This window comes from Trichechus manatus, unplaced genomic scaffold, assembly GCF_000243295.1.
Source record: "Trichechus manatus latirostris isolate Lorelei unplaced genomic scaffold, TriManLat1.0 scaffold00210, whole genome shotgun sequence".
Taxonomy (NCBI): Eukaryota; Metazoa; Chordata; class Mammalia; order Sirenia; family Trichechidae; genus Trichechus; species Trichechus manatus.
Genome location: NW_004444146.1, coordinates 1501060 through 1522804, shown reverse-complemented (window position 1 = coordinate 1522804; position 21745 = coordinate 1501060).

Sequence of the window (21745 nt, the reverse complement as noted above, 5' to 3'; positions counted from 1 at the left end):
GTGTTTGTGTGTGTGTTCTTCTACTTGGTCTCCCTTTAGCAGCCAAGCAAACTTTATTTATTTATATTTAAACAGTCTTCCCCATATGTCTTGTTCATCCCTGCCTATGCTCATATTCTTGACTGCTCTTTCATTTCCACTAAATGACATCCTATTCCAGACTTCTCACTTTGATGAAGTATTTTCTTAGGAGCGCCCAGACAAAGCCACTCTCTTTATTTCAGGTGGTCACTATTTGTGGAATGTTGAATGTAAATTCTGTTCCAACAAAGTGATGGTAGAAGATTATCCCACCTGGGACTAAAAGCTGGAGCCAGTTGCAGCAGCACCCCCACCCCATGAGTTTTGTAGGTGGTGTAGTGAGTACTTAAGTGCTACCGCTGTTACCCAAAACGTTGGCAATTCGAATCCACCAGACGCTCCTTAGAAACTCTATGGAGCAGTTCTACTGTGTCTTGTAGGGTTGCTATGAGTCGGAATCGACTCGTGCGCAATGGGTTTGGGTGTTTTTTTTTTGTTTGTTTGTTTTTTAATCAGGGACCCAGCTGCTTCCCCTAGTGCAGGCTTGGAGCAATACCTCAGTCCTGGAGAGAAGGAATGGCTTTGCTGAGGGAGAGGACTTCGCTTACTTTTACAGCCTCTGATTCTCTGTTCTCTGGTCTTCCCTTTTCCTGAGTAAACTTACTTAATGAACTCTTTGTTGAGCCTCTGAAATATCCCCAAATACTAGAACCTTTTTTTCTTTTTGGTTGGGGGTAGGGGGCGGCAAGCAGTAACTTAGAGCTAAAGACAAAAGTGCCAAGGCTCCTGATCATATAATCACTGCCATCTTGAAGTTCTGCAAAAAAAAAAAGAAAAAAAAAAGCGTCACACTAAATCTAATTTTACCACATAATCGAAGTTCTTTGGATCATTTTGTCATGATCCCCCTTAGTCCTTGCTCCCTTTCTCTTAGCCAGCTTGTCTAAATTAACCTGCAGTCAGAACTTCTTCAATTTTTCCCCAGCTGCTGAAACCATTTTCAATGTGCCTTCCTACACAGGAAGTAAATAGATTAGACTCACTGCAAAGACTTGTGAGCCAGACCACAGGGATTGAATGCTGGCTCTACCAGGATGATCACTGTGATTTGGGACAAGTTGCTTAATCTCTGTGAGTCTCAGTTTTCTCATCTATAAACAACTCTCTTATGGTTTGGGGAAAATTAAATGAGACATTCTATATGAAGTAACTAGCCAAATGTCTAGCATATGGTGGGCTTACATCAGATGTGAGTTTACCTTCTTCAATATCTGACTTCCTCCTGCCCTTTAATCACAAATGAGCTTGACTGAATGTCCCTGGCTACTTGGATTAAAGATCGGTAGCCTGTCTTAACCTCTGAGACTTTTCTATTCTTTTGTATTTAGTCTGAACTCATAGACCCCTGGTCTGTTATTCACCACTACTAACTCTAGTAATGCTTGACATATGTCCTGCTTTTCTAGATTATGGACATTTAGGTTGTTTCTGTCCACTGGTGATTATAGGATTTCTAGAATCTGCTTTGACATCCTAGATGTCTTTACCTTCTATCTTATTCTTGATCTCCAGAAACCGCAGTCTTAATGTGGTCTGCTTCAAGCTGCTTGATTCATACAGTTCCTATACCCATTTAATGAAACCAGACATCTATGGATCAGTCATGGCCCCATACCCAAGACAGGTGCATTATAGCATTTGTATTATAGGTATATTATAGCTTTTGGCATATTTAAAACGTTGTGTTTATCCCATAGGGTAAGTCTTACAAGCAAGGATGTCTTTTTCTTCTCTGTTTCCCCAGGACCTAGCACAATGCCCGGCACATATTAGGTATCTAATGAATATCTGAATAAGGCAATAGAAAAACGGCACAATTGAAACTCTAGGGTACCTATTTCCATTCTTAGGGAAATATATTATTCCTCTGGTGTAATTTATTTTCCAAGGAAAAAAACCTCACTTTATTTTCTGTTATTGCAATAATCTCTTAACATTTTGCTGAAAATCTTTGAACCTACTTGGAAAGCTGTGCTTTGTATTGAATTTTTGGTGTCATGTTCCCAGGCCTCTAGAACTCTCATTAAGTTTTAATGTCTTCAAAATTTTCTTTTGCAGAGGAAACAAATTCCTATAAAAGAACTAATCTCTAGCCAACTAACCATCCTAAGTATGAAATCTTTCCTGGCAGCTGCTGACATTTGTTAAGCACATTGATTATACTGGTCTTTTCAGACTCCAGCTTTGTTCATTTCTTGTCTACCAGCTGTAGGGAAAGTCCTTGTCTAGGATGTATTTTCAACCATGTAGTTTATAAATCCTCAAATAAGGAAGCACTTCTAAAGCTATAAGATCTGTAGTGTTTTAAGTGGTAATTGGAGAAAAACAAAATAGAAACACTGATAGTTTCAAAGTATGAAAGTATAAAACGTGGCATTCTTAATTCATTTTCTCTGTGCTCTTTTTCTGTAGGAGGGACAAAAGTGAAATGGCAGAAAAACTGATCTCAAGGAGCTTTACTTGCACTGGAGAGACTAAGCCTGAATTTCAAAGCAGTGTAAGATGTATCAAGGAGGAAGACTGTGGTGGGCTAGAGCAGTTGGAAAGGCATTTGAAGAGAGGAGACTTGATCTGGAACTTGGAAAGTAAGGAAGGTTTGGATACGGAGAATCTGAGGGAGGCCTCCAAGATTGGAGGAACAGTATGATTGAGAGCATGGAGGAGGACTACATATGGCGTGTGTCTTAGTTATCTAGTGCTGCTACAACAGAAATATCACAAGTGGATGGCTTTAATAAACAAAGGTTTATTCTCTCACAGTCAAGGAGGCTAGAAGTCTGAATTCAGGGTGCCAGCTCTAGGTGAAGGCTTTCTCTCTGTCAGTTCTGGGGGAAGGTCCTTGTCATCAGTCTTCCCCTGGTCTAGGAGCATTCTTAGCGCAGGAACCCCGGGTCCAAAGTATGCATGCTGCTCCTGCTGCTTTCTTGGTAGTATGAGGTCCCATGTCTAGTTTCTGCATATCATTCATTAGATGCATACAGCTGGAGGCCTGTTATAGGGATTAATCCAACTGTTATATGCAACATGCTTCTGACACAATCAGTCATCTTCTAAGGTTGTAGAGGCTGGAATGTCCCAAATCTGTAGGTGAGGCTGGAGGCTTCTCCTGATTCACATAGCCACAGAGGCTGGTGAACCCAAGGTCGGCAGGTCAGACAGCAGGGCTCTTGCTTACAGGCTGGGAAGACTGATGAATCCCAAGACTGGCAGGTAAGACCGCAGACAAGCTACTACCTCGAATCCAAAGAACTGGAGGTCAGATGAACCCGGAAGCCAGCTGCAGGATCTAGAGGGAACAAAAGCCCTCGAGCCTTGCCAGAGAGTCCACTTATGTTCAATGCAGGCCACACTCCCAGGGAAACTCCCTTTCAACTGATTGGCTACTCATAGCAGATCCCATCATGGAGGCGATTACATCATTATACAACTGCCAAACTACATCATAACTGCCAAACCACTGAGAATCATGGCCCAGCCAAGTTGACACACAACCTTAATGATTACAGCATGTTCAAGAGAAGAAGGGCTGGTTGAGGGCTACCTTTGAGTGGCTTGGCAGTGTATGGCACACTCGTTGGCCCTCTTGACCTTCTACATGCCTCCTTCCTAGCATCTCTACATGCCTTGTGGCTAATCTCAGACACTCTACCCAGTAATTGTCTCCTGCTTGTTTGGACTTTATCCTGGCCTTTCTTACCCCATTATCTCATGTGTCTTAGTTACCTCGTGCTGCCATAACAAAGAATACCAAAAGTAGGTGGCTTTAAAGAACAGAAATTGATTGTCACACAGTTTTAGAGGCTAGAAGTCCCAATCAGGGCATCAGCTTCAAGGGAGGGTCCTTCCTTGTCAGTAGACCCGAGAGTTCCTTGGAGTTCTTTTGCGTTTGTCTTTCCCCAGTGTAGGTCCCTGTGTCAGAAATGATTAGGTTTAGGACACACCCTACTCTGGTAGGACCTCATTAACGTAACAAGAGAGAAACCCTATTTACAAACAGGATTATCTTTACCAGTAAAGAGGTTAGGATCTCAACATATATTTTGGGGGGACACAATTCAATCTATAAGATCATTTGCTTCTCTAAATTATCCCTACTGACAACCAAAATTTTGATTCCCTCTGGGTTGCTGGTCTTGAACAAAAGAGATCAACTTGCTTTTCTTATTGAAAACATTCACTCTGTTGTATTTCCATTTTAAAAGAAGAGGTTATTAACTCAAATGCATCTTTGATCTTTGTGTATGGGGAAGATAAAAAAATTGCTATTCTGATTCTAAAAGATTGTTTACCATTATGTTACAGAATAGCATGTGTTAAGATTGATTATGAAGTTGCTGGGTGGTGCAAATAGTTAACATGCTCAAATGTTAACCAAAAGTTTGGAGGTTTGAAGTCCATTCAGGGGTGTCTTGGAAGAAAGGGCTGGCAATCTACTTCTGAAAAAAAACAAAAAAAACCAAAACAGCCATTGGAGCACAGTTCTACTTTGACACACATGGGGTCTCCATGAGTTGGAGTCTACCTGATGGCAACTTTTTTTTTTAAAGATTTATTAAATTAACTGAAGGAGTAAAAACCTGAGGAATCTCAAAAGACAAGTCAAAGAGGTTGCACTCAATCCTATAGTAATGGAGTAAATGACATATAAGTGGACGTTATAAAGAATCCTTGTGTGGCATAGACAGGGTAAACTACATTTAAAGGTAATTGTGTAGCACAAAGGGTGTGAATCACTTTCAGAGACTCTAGATGAGTCAAAAGAATTGCTAATCGTGTCTTTTTATGTAGTTTGGGTCCATGGGTAAAAATATCTGGGTATCATGATTGATACCAGCATATGTAGAAATAAGTCAAGATTAAATCTTACTGACAGTGAAAAAGCGCTGTCAGTAAAATAGTGAAATAGCACTGCCAGGAATTGCATTTTCAACGTCTTTCAGATCCTCCTCTGCTTTTCATTCAATTCCCATCATCCCAGTTTAAGCTCTCATTGCCTCATGCTTTGATTATTACCGTAATCTCTTAACATGTGCCTTTGCTTCTGGCCCTTTTCTCCTCCAAAGCATCCCATATATCTATGTCAGATCAATCTTCCTAAAACATTTCTTTCACCATACCTCCATTAGCTGTGATACTTAACCTTTCTAAGCTTCTGTATCCTTGTCAGAAAATGAAATTGATTTTGGTTTATTTTTCCACTTCTAAAATTCTGAGTCTATGCCTCTTCAAAATGCCTTTTTTAAAAAAATTCAACAAACTTGTATTGAGTGTGAAATATGTGTCAGGTGTAGTACCATGCCTTGGTGATCCAAAGACAAGTAAGATGCAGTTCCAGTTCATGGTGCCCAGTCAAGCACAGAGGTCTCTACACATTTGATTGTGCCCTCCCATGTGTAAAACAACTTTAAGCATGTAAACCCTATTTATGTACCTTCATTTATTTCTTAAATCTACTCATTTACAACTAAACATTGAAAGAGACATAATAACAATATAAAAGGTGAGACAAATAATATTTATAAAATAAAACTGTAATTTTATTGTTAAAGACAATAAATGTTTTGCTCTTTCTAAAAATGTTAATAATATTTTAGTGAGACCAGTGTAATAAAATTCTCTTTATTAATTCGGAAAATCTTGGTTTAAGTTTTATGAGCTAGAGATAAAAAAGTCTATTCCATTAATTTAGGCATTATATTTTAATGACTGTTAAAAAGATAACTCACAAAACTACATTGATCCCAGTGAAAAGAGTGAGTGTATTATTAGCTGCAGTAATCAAATTATGATACTTGTGTATTTTTAAGCTTTTTATTATGTAAAATTTTAAATATGTACAAAATTAGAATAAAATGATGGACCTCCAGGTGGAGCGATGGGACTACTTTTGGGCTACCTGGGGGAAAGGGGGATGGGAGGTCAGGCTTCAAGGAGACAGCTATGGGCAGAGGTAGGAGGTTTGGCCTGTTTCCACCTAGGCCCTCTGAACTTGGATGTCATGCTCACGGGGCCGATTGGTAGTTATATTTTGGAGGTTCCCTTTGCCTTCTGGAGCTTGCTGCTTGGTGGCTGGCAGGGCTAGGGGGCTGCTTAGATGGGGTGGAGGGGTTCAAGCAGGAGTCATATTCCAGGACCAGGAGGGCAAGACAATTGAGGAGCACCAGGAAACCCAGAGTGTGGAAGCTGAGCCTGGAGACATTCTATCATCAAGAGTGAGGGTGTCTTAGTCTCAGCACTGTTGCTGAGGGGCTGGCCTATGCATTGTAGGATATTTGGCAGCATCCCTGGCCTCCACCCACTAAATGCCAACAGCAACTCCTCCCCTCCCCCCACCAGCTGTGGAAAACAAAAATGTCTCCAGGCATTGCCAAATGTTCCCCAGGGGCAACGTTGCCCCCAGTTGAGAACCACAACACTAGAAGATCAGCTCCTATAGAGCAGTGAATTTTGCATTTGGTTCTCCTCTATGTCCCTGGAGCCTAGAACAATGCCTAGTACATAGCTGGCACTCTATAACTGCTTCTTGAATAAATAACTGAATATCATTTTAGTCATTTCTACTATGGCAGGGAAGGTTTTCTCAATAGTTGTGGCTTTGTCTTTATGATCAAGTAACAAATCTCGAAAGGAGTTTGTTAACATTTAAGTTTACAAAAGTTTTGTTGAGTACTGCATTGAATATTGTGGAAAACATTTGTAGAGGCTTGTTTTCATGTTCTGGATCTTAGTTTTAAATTCCTACCATGGCTTCGTATCATTAATAGCTACTATCTCAAGGGATAATAAATATTTAGGATAGGTTCATCATTAATGATAATGGTTATACATCCATTTTTCAAATAATCTCGATAATTTTCTTTTCTTATTTTGATGACTTTATCTAGTTGTTGTTTTTGTTGTTAACTGCCATCCAGTAGTTCCCCAACTCATGGCGACCCCATACATAAGGAAACAAAATGCTGCCCGGTCCTGCACCATCCTCATGATCAGTTGTGGATTGGATCTCTGTGATCCATAAGGTTTTCACTGGATGATTTTTGGAAGTAGATCACTAGGCATAGTTGTTTTTACCTCATAATAAAGCTGGAGAGCAGACATGTGAGCCCTGCTATTTTCTTTTGTTCATTAGTGCTTGCATTTTAGTATTCTATCTGGAGTGCTTTGTAGAAATCTTTTAAAGCCATTTATTGTCAGAGTTATTTTCATTAAAACTGGACAGTATAACCAATAGATCCACCAACTGGACACACATAAACCACAGTTCCTGACAATGTACTGAAGGCGCACAATCAGGTGAGGTCCTCTCTAGCACCTCCTCTACTCTCCGGAGTTCTTCCTCTTTCTGTCAGGATACTTTGTGTATCATGACACGAGGCCATCTTACATGTGGACTATACATGTTTTTCTTTCTGTTGGATTGAAATACAACACTACATAGAAGTTTTAATATGTTGTTCCCGTATCATCTTGTGCATACCCCGTGGTGTGTACACTCCCCTTTGTCAATCATAGGTCTAGTGTGTTTTGGATCAAATCTGATCTCCTCAGCGTAGCAGTCTCAGTTGTGGCAGAGACGACTTTATAACTCCACCAAATCCCATGCTATCTTCCTTGTCTGGGGCATACAGGAATTACATTTCCCAGTCTCCCTTTCAGTAAGGTGTGGCTGTGTCATTACATTCTCGCCAATGGGATGTGAACAGAGGTGACTTCTGTCAGTCTCGATCCAAGGTAGTTAAGAGCCAGTGTGCCTTCCTCAGGCTTTGTCTTTTCAGCTTCTGCAGTGATCTTGGAAGCTATGTGTTCCAGAGGGTGTAGCTAAAGAGTAGAAGTTACCACTTGGAGAAGGTGTGCCAAGGAGAAACACACAATCTACATTTAACCTTGAATTTTATTGTGTTAAGCTAGTGAGATTTTGTGGTTGGTTGTTTCAGTAGCTGGCATTAATTATGCGGACAAATACATAGGTTACCTGTAAATATTCCCTATCTAAATTCTTCAGTGTTAACCAGTAAGCAGTTACCATTGAGTTGACTTTGACTCATGGAGACCCCATTTGTGTCAGAGTATCGGACTGTGCTCGATAGGGTTTTTAATGGCTGATTTTTGGGAAGCCGCTCGCCAGGCCTTTCTTCTCAGGTGCCTCTAGGTGGACTCAAACTTCCAACTTTTTGGTTAACAGCTAAGTGCACTAACCATTTGCATCACCCAGGGACTCCAGATTCTTCAGTATAGGTCTCAATTATTTATCTTTTATTTCTATTACTCTGAAGAATGTTCTACACCAAAATGAAACTCACTATTATGTTATTAAATGACTGTTGATACCTCTGATGAGACTTCATAGGAGAGATTTCTCTTAGTTCCAGTAATAATAAGAGGTCCTTCACCTGTGCCGCTGTCCTGCTCTTATCTTCTGGGCAGTCTGCATCTCGTCAGTGATCTTGTTTTCATCAGTGCCATCTTTATGACTCATGCCTAGTAACCGAACAATCGTTCATGATATACATTATTCTGATTTCCTACCATATTTTTCTGTCACCACACTTTCTTACTAAAAAATAAAAACAAATCTCTTTATGTTTCTTTAAGTGCCTCAAATATTTTTTGGTAAAAAAGCAGGTGTAGATAAATAATAAGTTTAAAAATATGTAGACTTTTAGTGCTATCTTATTTGTCATATTTTTCAGTTAGAATATAAACTCCTTGAGAGTTTGTACCATGTCTTCTCGATTTTTGATAGCTCTCCCAATAACATTTAATAAATATTCCATGGTTGATTGACCAATAAAAATGTTAATATATCTGTTGATTTAAAATGTTAAGAAATTTGAAATGAAATTAGTTAAGACCAATGGAATATAGTTTAAAAATATTGGAGAATGTAGGAAAAGGGACATTATAATTCTAAACAATTAGAAATTAGATACAAATCTATAGGTATATCTATATGATGTATACGTCTTTTGTTACATCTAAACTTTTCTATATTTCATTTCAAAGTAACTCAGTGTATATTGTAATATTTTTGTAAGAAACATTTCATTTCTCTCTCAAATGTAGATATATTGAAAGCATAATAACCTAAGCTATTATTTAGGGAGAATACAGTATTTACAAAATTTCAACCAGTTTTTTAAAATCTTCTAATAAAGCAAAAGGAGAAAAGTAGTGAGATAACATATGACTTTTAAAAATTAATATTAGAATTACATGTTTTTAACAGATTTTTTCCCTAGTGCCAATATCAAAATGATCCTGGCTACAGAGGAACAGATACAGCAAAGCTGTATTGTGACATGTTAAAAAAGATGATGGCAGTGATGAATTACATGTCAGTGTAAGTGCAGATAAGGCTATGGAATTAGCAGCATCTGAAGCTTGTCAGTATTAGATGGGAAGGCAGCTATGCTACACTTAGAGGCCCACCAGGGCAGATAGAAGGTGCCATAGGCCTTTCTGTACTTCCGGAGAGATCTGAGATGGCCCTCTGGGAGACGCTTTAAAAAATCACCATGGCTCTGAGCCCTCCTTAACCGGCAACTCTTCAGTTACAGGTCTGCAGCTTCAGAAAAGTATGCTATGTTTGAAAGCATGGCTATTATGGGTGAATAGTCAGAAAACATGAATAGATATGACTCTGTGTGTGTGTGTGTGTGTGTGTGTGTGTGTGTGTGTGTGTGTGTGACATTTGCTTATTTGTGAGCAAATAAATGTTTATTTGAATTTGTTTGCAGAAAGTATTTTTTTATATATGATAATATAGATGTCCAGAGAGTATAAAATTCAGGGATAAAGTACTACTTATTCATATATAATACAATGCAAAAAATATTAAATTGTATAGTATAGATCTGAAGCATTCTTGGAAAAAAAAAAAGAAGGTAGCCCTTTGTTAAAATTTCACAGTGCCTCTCTCTTCCTGAAGCCTTATCAAGGTTCTAAATCCTTTTTCTGGCATGTGTGAGACTCTTCAAAATACTTTCCTCAGAGATCAAAATTCTAAATTTCAGATTGAGTTAAATACATTTTATAATTCGTCTTGCAGCTGTTGGGGCTGTAACAGAGTAAAATGAGAATTGCTTTTCAGGGTGTATTTCTCAGCAGAGCAGTTCTGAAAATGAAACCAAATTTTCATGCTCTACTTGACATTGGAATTTAAAGTTATTTTTACAGGCTCCACTGGAGTTGCTATTTGAAACATTAAAAAGGGTATTAGAATATAGTAAGTTAATAGTTACAATAGTTTTTCTTCCAACAGCTTTTTCACTAAATAAAAAAGAAGAATACAAGTTATATCTTGCCGCACCTTTCATGGCTTTTCTTATTTATGCTTTAGCTGAATATCACATTTTCTTGTGTAAAATGTTTCTTCCCTTTTGCTTACAAATTTCCTGCCTCAGCAGGTAAAGCTTTTATTCACTTTAAAGAACGTTTGGTTTAAGTTGGGGATATGGAAGCAAATCTTTAAAGGAAAATCACATCTTCTGCGAACGTGTGTGGCATCTAACAGTCTTTACTGAGTCTCTAGACCATTGAGGAACAGGAAATTTTCAGGTGTCCCTACTGGGGACAGATCCGGTTTCGATTTTACAGAGTAGGAAGTCACTGAAGCAGAGCAGAGGAAAAAGGTCTTCACATTAATAGTGAAGCCCACAAAAGAAACACACTGGACCCATGTCCGGGCAAAGGAGGGACTGGGCCTGTCGTCTTCTTCTCCTTCCTTTGAATTGAAAGGCGTTTGCCCCTCCGCAGCAATGGTGAAGTGGGCGACCTCTGTTTTTGTCGTATTCCACTTCCGCCTTCCACTACATCCCCCTACAAAGAGCCCCGCCCATTCCTGGAGGGTCTTGCCCCGAGCTAACTGCCTACAAATCTCTGGTAAAGTAGGAATGAAAGGCTCTTTTCAGAAGAAAGGGACTGGCTGTCCCTAATCTCCACTGACCATGAGGAATCAGACTCAAACTACAGCTTAATAAAGATGCAGGGATTTAGGTTCATTTACAGTGAAGACTGAAATATCAGTTGCATATTAATTCTGGAAGTCTTTAAAACGGGAGAATTTCTCATATGTCTAGAACAGCTTAAATCCCGACTTCCCTAATGTGGAAGTCAATGAAGATGTAGTAGCTCAACAGCAAATTTGGAGTAACTGTATATCATGGTTAAATGTATGATTTCAAGTTAGGTTTTTTAAAATTAAAAAAACTTGAGATTTTATCATTACAAATTTGTCACATTCTAAAGGTCTGTGGACCCCAGTGTGGCAGCAACTAGTAGAAAACCCTTGGTTTGTATATTAAATGAATAATAATTAAAAAACAAAGTAACGGAAATCAAACAAAGCTAATGTCTTGCCCAAAGTTATAAAACTGTATAATAACAGAGCCAGGAATAGAAACTGAAGTTTCCTAGTCTCAATTTAGCACTCTTCTCAAAACTAAATTACAATTAATTAGTTAATTGATGAGTTTTTTTTTTACAAATAATTAAAATACCCCTGAAAATGTAATACCAGCCGAATACCAATCTACTGTTGTTGATAGTTGCTGTCAAGTCAGCTCTGACTCATGGTGACCCCATGTACAATAGAACAAAATGTTGCCTGGTTCTGTGCCATCCTCAAAACGGTTGTTGGTATGTTTATATCTTCCAGCACTATATTGGACAATATTCTGTTGTGATCCGTAGGATTTTCACTGGCTACTTTTTAGAAGTAGATCTCCAGGCCTTTCTTCCTAGTCTGTCTTAGTCTGGAAGGTCTGTTGAAACCTGTCCATCGTGGGTGACTCTGCTAGTATTTGAAACCAGTATCACAGCACAGAGCCACCACAGCACAAATATTTACTGAAATCAGTGTCGCAAATTCTAAATAGTTTAGATCAGTGCTTTCCAATAGTGTGATGTGCAAACAAATGGCCTGGGCATCTTGTTAAAATGCAAGCTCTGATTCTGTTGGAATGGGGTGGAGCTTGCATTTCTTACAATTCTGATGCTGCTGGTCTGAGGACCACTTTGAATAGTAAGGGCGTAGACTGAGAATCGAAGACCCTAGGTGCACTAGGAAAGGCATGCTTTCTGCTTTAAGGAGCTTACAGTATAGTAGATGAAATAAATAAGAAAAAGTAAATAATACAACAAATAAATATATCTTGAATATCTGATTTTTATATGTATTTGATTTCCTTCTGAATGAGAGATTTTTCCCAATTAGATGAAAGCCCCTCCTAGGTCAGTATCTTTTTCACTCTTGACAGTGTCTAGAAAACCACTCTGTACCTAGTAGCTGTTTAGTTAGCCCACTAACTGACATCACCACAGGTCACTGGAAATACCAGATGCAAATTCCAGAGAGAGCTGGGTAATTCTTGTGATAAAATTCCTTTCAGTAATGGATGCTCTGAATGGCTGGATGGTAGCTTACTTTGTATCTCCATTGACTCCCTAAATATTTGCTACTTCATAACATGTTGCTGTCAAGTCTATTCTGACTCATAGTGACCATATAGGACAAAGTAGAACTGCCCCATAGGGTTAACCACTGCACCACCAGGGCTTCTTGCTACTTCACAGGCAGAGTAAAAAATAAACAAAAAACAACTGCCATCCAGTCAACTCCTTCTATTCATGTCAGAGTAGAACTGTGCTCCATAGGGTTTTCAATGGCTGGTTTTTCACAAGTAGATCACCAGGTTTTTCTTCCAAGATGCCTCTGGGTTTGCACCACCGAGATACTCAATAGGCAGAGTAGGAGGCAGGCAATTTTTTCAATGCCTGGGGAGATCCTGCAGATTTCAAGGTGAATGGATAGAGTGTAGATGGATGATTCTTGGGTTGCTTCCTGTTAGACTGGAGTTTGAGGGTAAGGAAGCAGAAGGAAATGGAAGCAATAAAAAGACTGGGTTTTCCTTAAATGTAATCTGGAGCTGTGCTGTCTAATATAGTAACCACTAGCCCCATGTGACTATTCAAATACATATTAATTAAAATCAATAAAATACTAAAATTCAGTTATGTAGTCACACAAGCCACATGCTAAATGCTCAATAGCCACCTGTGGCTAATACCTATGATATTGGACAGCACAGATGCAGAACATTTCTATCATTGCAGAAAGTTCTATTGGGCAGTGCTGCTCTAGAGGCATGAAAAGAATTAGAGCTTGAAGAAGTGGTAGTTAGGAGTTACTGAAGAGATGTTTAACTAGATAACAACATTTAAGATGGAGAAGAAGGGTAATGGGATGGGGCAGTTTCAATCATTTTCAACTTTTTAGTTTTGGGGGAGGAGAGAGGAAGGATAGGGTGGTGAGGGGTTTTAGGTATGGGGGAATAGGAGATTCTCATGGGTTGTAGGAGAGGTACAATAAATGGCACAGCATCTCATCCAGAGTCTTCCTGGCAACATTGTTGTCAGGTGCCATTAAGTTGGCTGTGACTCATGGAGGCCTTACATAGAACAAAACGTTGCCCAGTCCTGCATCATCTTCATGATTGTTGATATGTTTGAGTCCGGTTGTGATCTGTAGAATTTCATTGGCTAATTTTTGGAAGTAAATTGCCAGGTCTTCCTTCCTAGTCTGTCTTAGTCTGGAAGCTCTGCTGAAACCTGTCTACCACGGGTGACCCTGCTGGTATTTGAAATACCAGTGGCATAGCTTCTAGCATCACAGCTTCTAGCATCACACAAAAGCCATCACAGTACGACAAACTGAAGACACGTAGTAGTCCTGGCACAGAGCTGGCGTTTCGTATATACTCTTTTCACTGAAAGGTAACATACAAGTACAGGAGAGGTAAAATGTGGGGGAAAACCAAAGAAAGATGAAGAGAAAATTAGTTGCTCACGTCATGTTGTGGATTGAATTGTGTTCCCCCAAAATATGTGTTGTAAATCTTAACCCCTATACCTGTGGTTGTAATCCCACTTGGGAATGGGTTTTCTTTGTTATGCTAATGGACAGTATTAGTGTAGGGTGTTGTTTTAGTTATCTAGTGCTGCTATAACAGAAATACCACAAATGGATGGCTTTAACAATGAGTAATTTATTTTCTCACAGTCGAGTCCAAATTCAGGGTGTCAGCTCCAGAGAAGACTTTCTCTCCTGAAGGCTCTAGAGGAAGGTACTTCTCATCAATCTTCCCCTGACCTAGAAGCTTGTCTGCGCAGGAACCTCAGGTCCAAAGGACATGCTCTGCTCCCAGCGCTGCTTTCTTGGTGATATGAGATCCCCTTGTCTCTGCTCACTTCTCTCTTACGTATTTCAAATGAGATTGGTTCAAGACACAATCCAATCTTGTAGATTGAGTCCTGCTTCATAAACATAACTGCTGCCTATCCCACCTCATTAACATCTTAGAGGTAGGATTTACAACACATAGGAAAATCACATCAGATGACAAAATAGTGGACAATCACACACTACTGGGAATCGTGGCGTAGCCAGATTGATACATATACATTTGGAGGACATAATTCAATCCATGACAGATGTGTTTTAAGTCAATCTGTTTTGAAATATAAAAGAGATTAAACGAGCAAGTGAACAAGCAGAGATGGGGAAGATAGATGCCACACCACATGAAGATCACCAAGGAGCCAAGGAATGTGGGACCTATGGATGCTGAAAAGAGACAAGGACCCTCCCCCAGAGCCCACAGAGAGAGAATGCTTTCCCCTAGAGTCGGCACCCTGAATTCGTTCTTCTAGCCCCCTAACTGTGAGAAAAAGCTACCCACTTGTGGTATTTCCGTTATAGCAACACTAGATAGTATTCTGACTGCTGACCTTTGAGTTAGCAGCTAATTGTTTAACCGCTGTACCACCAGGGCTCCTAAATACATACACACATATATATACATGCAGGTCATTGATTTTAACACCATTAAAGGTAGTGAAGAAGTAGGAACACAGGGAGAGCATGAGGTTTAACAAGGAAAAAAAACATTGCTCTGACCATGGGTCCTCCCAGCTCCTCTAGGAGCAGATGGGACAAGCTGAGAGAAAGATCAAAGACATCCCAGGACCCGAGGGCGGAATGATGAGCACATGCACACTAAGCGGATTATAAATCACTTCTCATCCTTTTAAATTGTTGCTTCTGCCTTTTCTTCTCTCCTACCTCTTCCCTACCACTAGCCTCCTTCCTCTCCCACCCCCTCATTTTCCGCTCAGTCTCTTGACAGTCCCGTTTACTTTGTGGCCCAAAGCAAGGAAGATACAAGTGATCAAAGAACCTGAACGGACACTTGCATATTCACCATAGATTATCAATGCTTTATGACATTTCATCTTTTACAAACAGAACAACCTAAATCCAGCATTCTGAGCACAAACCGTAGGGCAGGATTTGTAGGTTCTTTATGCCTAATATAGGAACCCTGGTGGGGCAGTTGTTAAGTACGTGGCTGCTAATCCAAAGGTCGGCAATTCAAACCCACCAGCTGCTCCTTGGAAGAAAGGTGTGGCAATCTGCTTCAGTAAAGATTACAGCCTTGGAAATGCTATAGGGCAGTTCTACTCTGTCCAACAGAGTTGCTATGAGTCAGAATCAACTCGACGGCAACGAGTTTGGTTTTTTTGAGTTATGACTTACATCAACTAGGATTTCTTTGAACCAATTTTCTCAAGTTGTCCATCCTATCTAACTCCTTTCCATAGTGCATGGTAGCAATACAACATCTTATTAATCAATATATAAGCACAAAAAGAAATCAAGAAAGCAGGAAGGGCATCTTCTCTTAAAGTTCCCTGAAGAATTGCTGTATGTTATTGATTATTCTACTTTAGTTTTAATGACACTTCTGTTCATCCTTATTACAAATATTTTTAAAGTACCCACTATGAAGAAAGAATTTTGCTAGAAATTGTGCGTGATACAGAAATAAACTGCACAGTTCCTGCTTTTAAGAAGTTTGCAGTCTACATCTCACCAACATCACTGGCACAAATTAAAAAAACAAACAAACAGAAAATAACAAATGTTTGAGACGCTGCAGGGAATTGGAACTCTTATGCGCTGCCGATGGGAATGCAAAATGGTACAACTATTTTGGAAAACAATATGGCACTTGTTTAAAAAGCTAGAAATACAAATTCCATATGATTCAGCAAACCCACTCCTATGTATATATCCCAGAGAAATAAGAGCTGTCACACAAATAGACATAGACACATCCATTTTCATTGAAGCATTATTCACAATAGCAAAAAGATGGAAACAACCTAAGTGCCCGTCAACAGATAAATGGATACACAAACTATGGTACATACACACAATGGAATACTACATGACAGTAAAGAACAATGATGAATCTGCAAAACATCTCACAACACGGGTGAATCTGGAGAGCATTATGCTGAGTGAAATAAGTCAATCACAAAAGGACAAATACTGTATGAGACCACTATTATATAAAAACTCATGAAAAGGTTTACACACAGAAAGTAACAATCCTTGATGGTTATGAGGGAGGAGGGGGTAGGGAGGAAAAACACTAACTAGACAATAGATAAGTGGTAACTTGGGTGAAGGGTAAGACAGTACACAATACTGGGGAAGTCAGCACAGCTTGACTGAAGCAAAGTCATAGAAGCTTTATAGACACATGCAAACTCCCTGAGCGACTGAATTACTGGGCTGAGGGCTGGGGACTATGGTCTCAGGGGATACCTAGCTCAATTGGCATAACATAGTTTATAAACAAAATGTTCTACATCCTACTTTGGTGAGTAGCGTCTGAGGTCTTAAAAGCTTGTGAGCAGCCATCTAAGATACTCCACTGGTCCTGTCCCATCTGGAGCAAGGGAGAATGAAGAAAATCAAAGACACAAGAAAGACAAAGAAAGATTAGTCTAAAGGACTAATGGACCACAACTACCACAGCCTCCACCAGACTGAGTCCAAAACAACTAGAAGGTGCCCAGCTACCACCACCGACTGCTCTGACAGGGATCACAATAGAGGGTCCTGGACAGAGCTGGAGAAAAATGTAGAACAAAATCTAACTCAAAAAAAAAAAAAGATCAGACTTACTGGTCTAACAGACTGGAGAAACCTCAAGAGGATGGCCCCTGGACACCCTTTTAATTCAGTACTGAAGTCACTCCTGAGGTTCACCCTTCAGCCAAAGATTAGACAGGCCCATAAAACAAATAATAATAAACGTAGCTCAAACATGTATACGAGACTATATGGGCACACCAGCCCATGGGCAAGGATGAGAAGGCAGGACGGGACAGGAAAGCTGGGCAAATGGAAATGAAGAACCTAAGGTTGAGAAGGGGAGAGTGTTGACACATCATGGGGTTGGCAACCAATGTCACAAAATAATATGTGTATTAGTTGTTTAATGAGAAACTAATTTGCTCTGTAAACCTTCTTCTAAAGCATAATAAAAAAAATCCCCCCTCCGCCAAAAAAGAAGTTTGCAGACTAGTGGGAAAGGGAAAACCTCATATATAAATAACTCTGCTATAAGGTAAAACGGAATAAAGGCTGCACTAGAAGTTCAGAGTGTTTGGGAGTTTTTGGGGAAGGAAGGATTAATTATGACTAAGGTGTTCCTAAAGAAGGTGATAGGTTTTGCAGTGGGAACTCAAGAATGGTGAGTAGATATTCCTTGAAGGACATTACCATGAAAACTACTTGAGTAAAGGTGTTGAGGTATGACAATATGAGTAGTGTATATTCTGGAAGAACTCCAGTAGCTAGAGGGTATGGTTCAAGGGAAGTGTAGTAGAATATAAGGCTGAAAAGAAGTTTAAAGTTCCAAGAGTGACCACACGAAACACGGATTCTTCTAACCTGAGACCAGAAGAACTAGATGGTTCCCAGCTACCACTACCTACCTTTCCCACCAGGGACTCAGTAGAAGGTCCCAGACAGAATGACAGAAAAATGTAGAACAAAATTCAAATTCTTAAAAATTGCCAGACCTACTGGACGGATAGAGATTAGAGAGAACCCCCGAGACTATTGGCCAAAGATACTCTTTGAACTTGAAACTGAAGCTATTTCTAGCGGTCACCTTTCAGGCAAATAATAGATAGGCTTATAAAATACACAATATCACCTATGAGTAATGTGCTCCCTTAAACAATCAACTATATGAGACTAAATGGTCAACATTTACCCAAAAGCAAAGATGAGAAGGGAAGGAGGGGAAGGGAAGCTAGATCAATGGAAACAGAACAAATAGAATAGAAATAATGAGAATGCTGACACATTGTGAAAATTGTAACCAATGTCACGGAACAATTTGTATAAAATTTGTTAAATGGGAAGCTAATTTGCTGTGTAAACTTTCACCTAAAGCACAATGAAATATTATTTAAAAAAATCCAAGAGTGAATTGAAGAGCTTTGTTTTGAATTCCAGGTTGAAGTGTTTTGGACTTTATTCCATATGGAATGGAGCACCACCAAAGCTTCTAAGTGGAGGACAAAAAGATCAATTAGAAAGCTTCTGTAATAGTCCAGGACTCAGGAGATAAAGACCTGCCCTAGGAAAGGAGGAAAGGACAGGGAGAAGAGGGGCTTTTGAGGCACATCGTAGCAGTAGAATCAAGAGCCTGACAGCTGGTAGGATGTTGAAGACGAAGGGCAAGATGGAACAATTGGAAGTGTGGCATTGCCGTGAAAAATGCAGGGGGCGGGGGAGCAGAGGAGGAGAAGCTTTATGTAGGGGAGAAGGGATGTGAGAAAGAGGGGAGTAAACATTTTGGTCTTGTGGTATTGGAAGTATTTTTTTGAGTATTCATATAGAGAAGCCCAGCGGAGAGAATGCATGTTTAGAGTTTTGAAGAGCAGTCAGGGCTAGTATTGCTGAACCCAGAGATGAGTATTGTTAACAACTAAAGAATGATTTTTAGAGAGAAAGGGGCTGGCAATCCTTTATAATACACTATTCATATTTAAACTAACCTTATCATACTAGAGAAACACTTAGAAACAAAAGCAATAGCATTTGCTTAACATAATCATGTCTGGAGAGAAAAAATATATAAAATAGAAAAATATTAACAGGGTAAGAAAAGACAAAAATAGAAAAATATTAATGGTGTAAGAAAAGACAATAATTCTAGAGAAAGAACTGTATATTCTTCTCAGGGTTTAATTTAAATAATTATTCATCGATTGATTTAAGGACATCTTATTATTAAGGCATTTTATATTTTATAATGGATCATTGGGAGGTTGTAGAACATATATACCTAAAAGTATTGCAATGTTAATATTTGGATGTGTCCGTCAGAATAGAGAACTGCCTGGGCAGGTAATGAACTGAAAAGTAATTTTGCCTCTTGCACCTAAGTCCTTCTAAGAATAAATCAGACCCAGAAGACAGGCATTTCTATTTTTATAACTTAATGTGAAGATGAATTTCCTAACAGTCATAAATGCCCAAGAATGGAGTTGGCTTTGAGACCTTAAATTTCCCGCCTCAAAAAGTGTTCGAGATAAACCTGATTGGCCATTTGTTGAGGATATGTTAAAAGGCATTCTTTCTTTGGGTGGGAAGTTGGCCTAAATGACACCCTAATACTCTATGAGCTGTTGATGTTCTTTTCAGGATTAGGAGCTAAAGATTGCATTAGGCATTGTACTATTAGAGGTTGGGTTTTGTTCTCTGGTTGCAGGGGCAAACCTGTTGTTGAATCTCTTAGAACCCAAAGTTGAAAGGACCAGAAGAGATTGTAAATAACCTTAGCGCCTTTCATCTTTCCTTACAATTCCTATTTTCTTACCTTTTAACATTCCCAGTGCCTGAAAGTAGAGATAAGAATGGGAACATTTTCATGAGTGTTTTGTTTTGTTTGAATTTTGAAGGCAGTCACAAAGAGAAGATTTACTTTTAAGTTACATCTTTAAAATTTTATTTCAAGCCAACTCTTGGATTTAAGTGGAAAAATTATCAAAGTATATTTACGTTATAATAGTTGAAGATTAGTATGTCCTAATTTTTTAGTAACACTGACAACTTTGTCTATACATAAGTTGTACACTTCCTTATTTAACTTATCTATGTTTTCATTTGAATCTTAATCTATTTTCTGTGCTCAGAATATGTGCTTGTGCTTACCATTATTATAAAACTAGTCAAATTGAATATGGCAAAAATGAAAACAATCTTTGTAAATCTTAAATAAAACAAAGATAAAGTACAACTACTTACTATCTTCTACTACAGTAGAAATTTTTTAATAGATTAAAATAAGATTGTGGTTCTACATTTGATAGTCTTAAAACCAGTATTAATCCATTTTCTAGTCTCTTTAATAAGAGGCATATTTGCATCCATTTTTTCAACAATAGGTGGCACTAGCACACAAGCATCTCATCTCTATTCAACCCAACAGACAGACATATTAAGAGGTGGGAGGGAATAAGAAGATATTCAAAATGCCTGAAGACCAGAAATTCAACGCTGATGAACACAGATATTGGGGAGCCATGTGAGATAAGAGTAATTCTGGAACAGGAGGATGCTTCAAAACACTAATGTAAGTGCGTAAATAGATTAGATGGTCTGAAATTATATTGAAGGGAACCCTTGGTACATGACTAACCAGAAAACTTATCTAATTTTCAAAATAAATGCTGAAGAATGGAGGACACCAAGGATTGTATCTTCTCCTACTGCAATACTGGCAGAGGCAGAAGCTGTAGAAGAGCATGAGGAAGAACAAAGAGGAGAATTTTAGGAATAATTGGTTGCCCTAGGTATCTGACACTTCAAAAAAAAAAAGGCGCTGTATACCTTCTGCCTGTCTCTTCCTAAAAAGTATAACAAGTTTGGTGACCACATAGATTACTAAGAAAATGTATCCTGGGAAGGAAAAACCCCCAGGAAGATGAAGAATTAGCTGTAATTATATGATGCATGCAGTCACTTTATAGTTTTATATTTGAGAAACTAGCACAAATGTAATGATTTACTTCTATTAAATTCCACTTAAGAAGCATTGCAGTTTGGGTGGTTGTCACCAAGTTGGTGCCAACCATGGTCAAACAAGGGCTTCTCTTTAAATAAGTTACATTTCATTCTACACCATCACATAAAACTCTAATAACTTTTAAGTTTTTTCTTTTAACTAAAATCTTTATTAGAATAAGAACAATTAGAACAATAACAACAATTAACGGATTCATTTAATACCTCTGGTTCTCCCTTATTTATAAAATTAAAGGACTAGATTATTTTTAAGATTCTTCTATTAGATGGTGCCCGGCTACCACTACTGACTGCTCTGACCAGGATCACAACAGAGGGTTCTGGACAGAGCTGGAGAAGCATGTAGAGCATAATTCTAACTCACAAAAAAAAAAAACCAGATTTACTGGCCTAAAGGAGACTGGAGAAACCTCGAGAATATGGCCCCCAGACACCCTTTTAGCTCAGTGGTGAAGTGACCTCCGAGGTTCACTGTTCAGCCTGGGAGTGGATAGCCCTGTAAAACCAAATGAGACTAACGAGGTACAGGAGTCCAGTGACAAGGGCCAGAAGGCAGAAGCGGACGAGGAAGCTGGTGATAGGGAACACAAGATTGAGTAAGGATAAATTATTTTATGACACCGTGTATAAGAATCATACACAATTTAGAGCAAGATTTAAAGAAATATAACACCCAAGGTACAATCAAATATCTTATTATTAATGTTT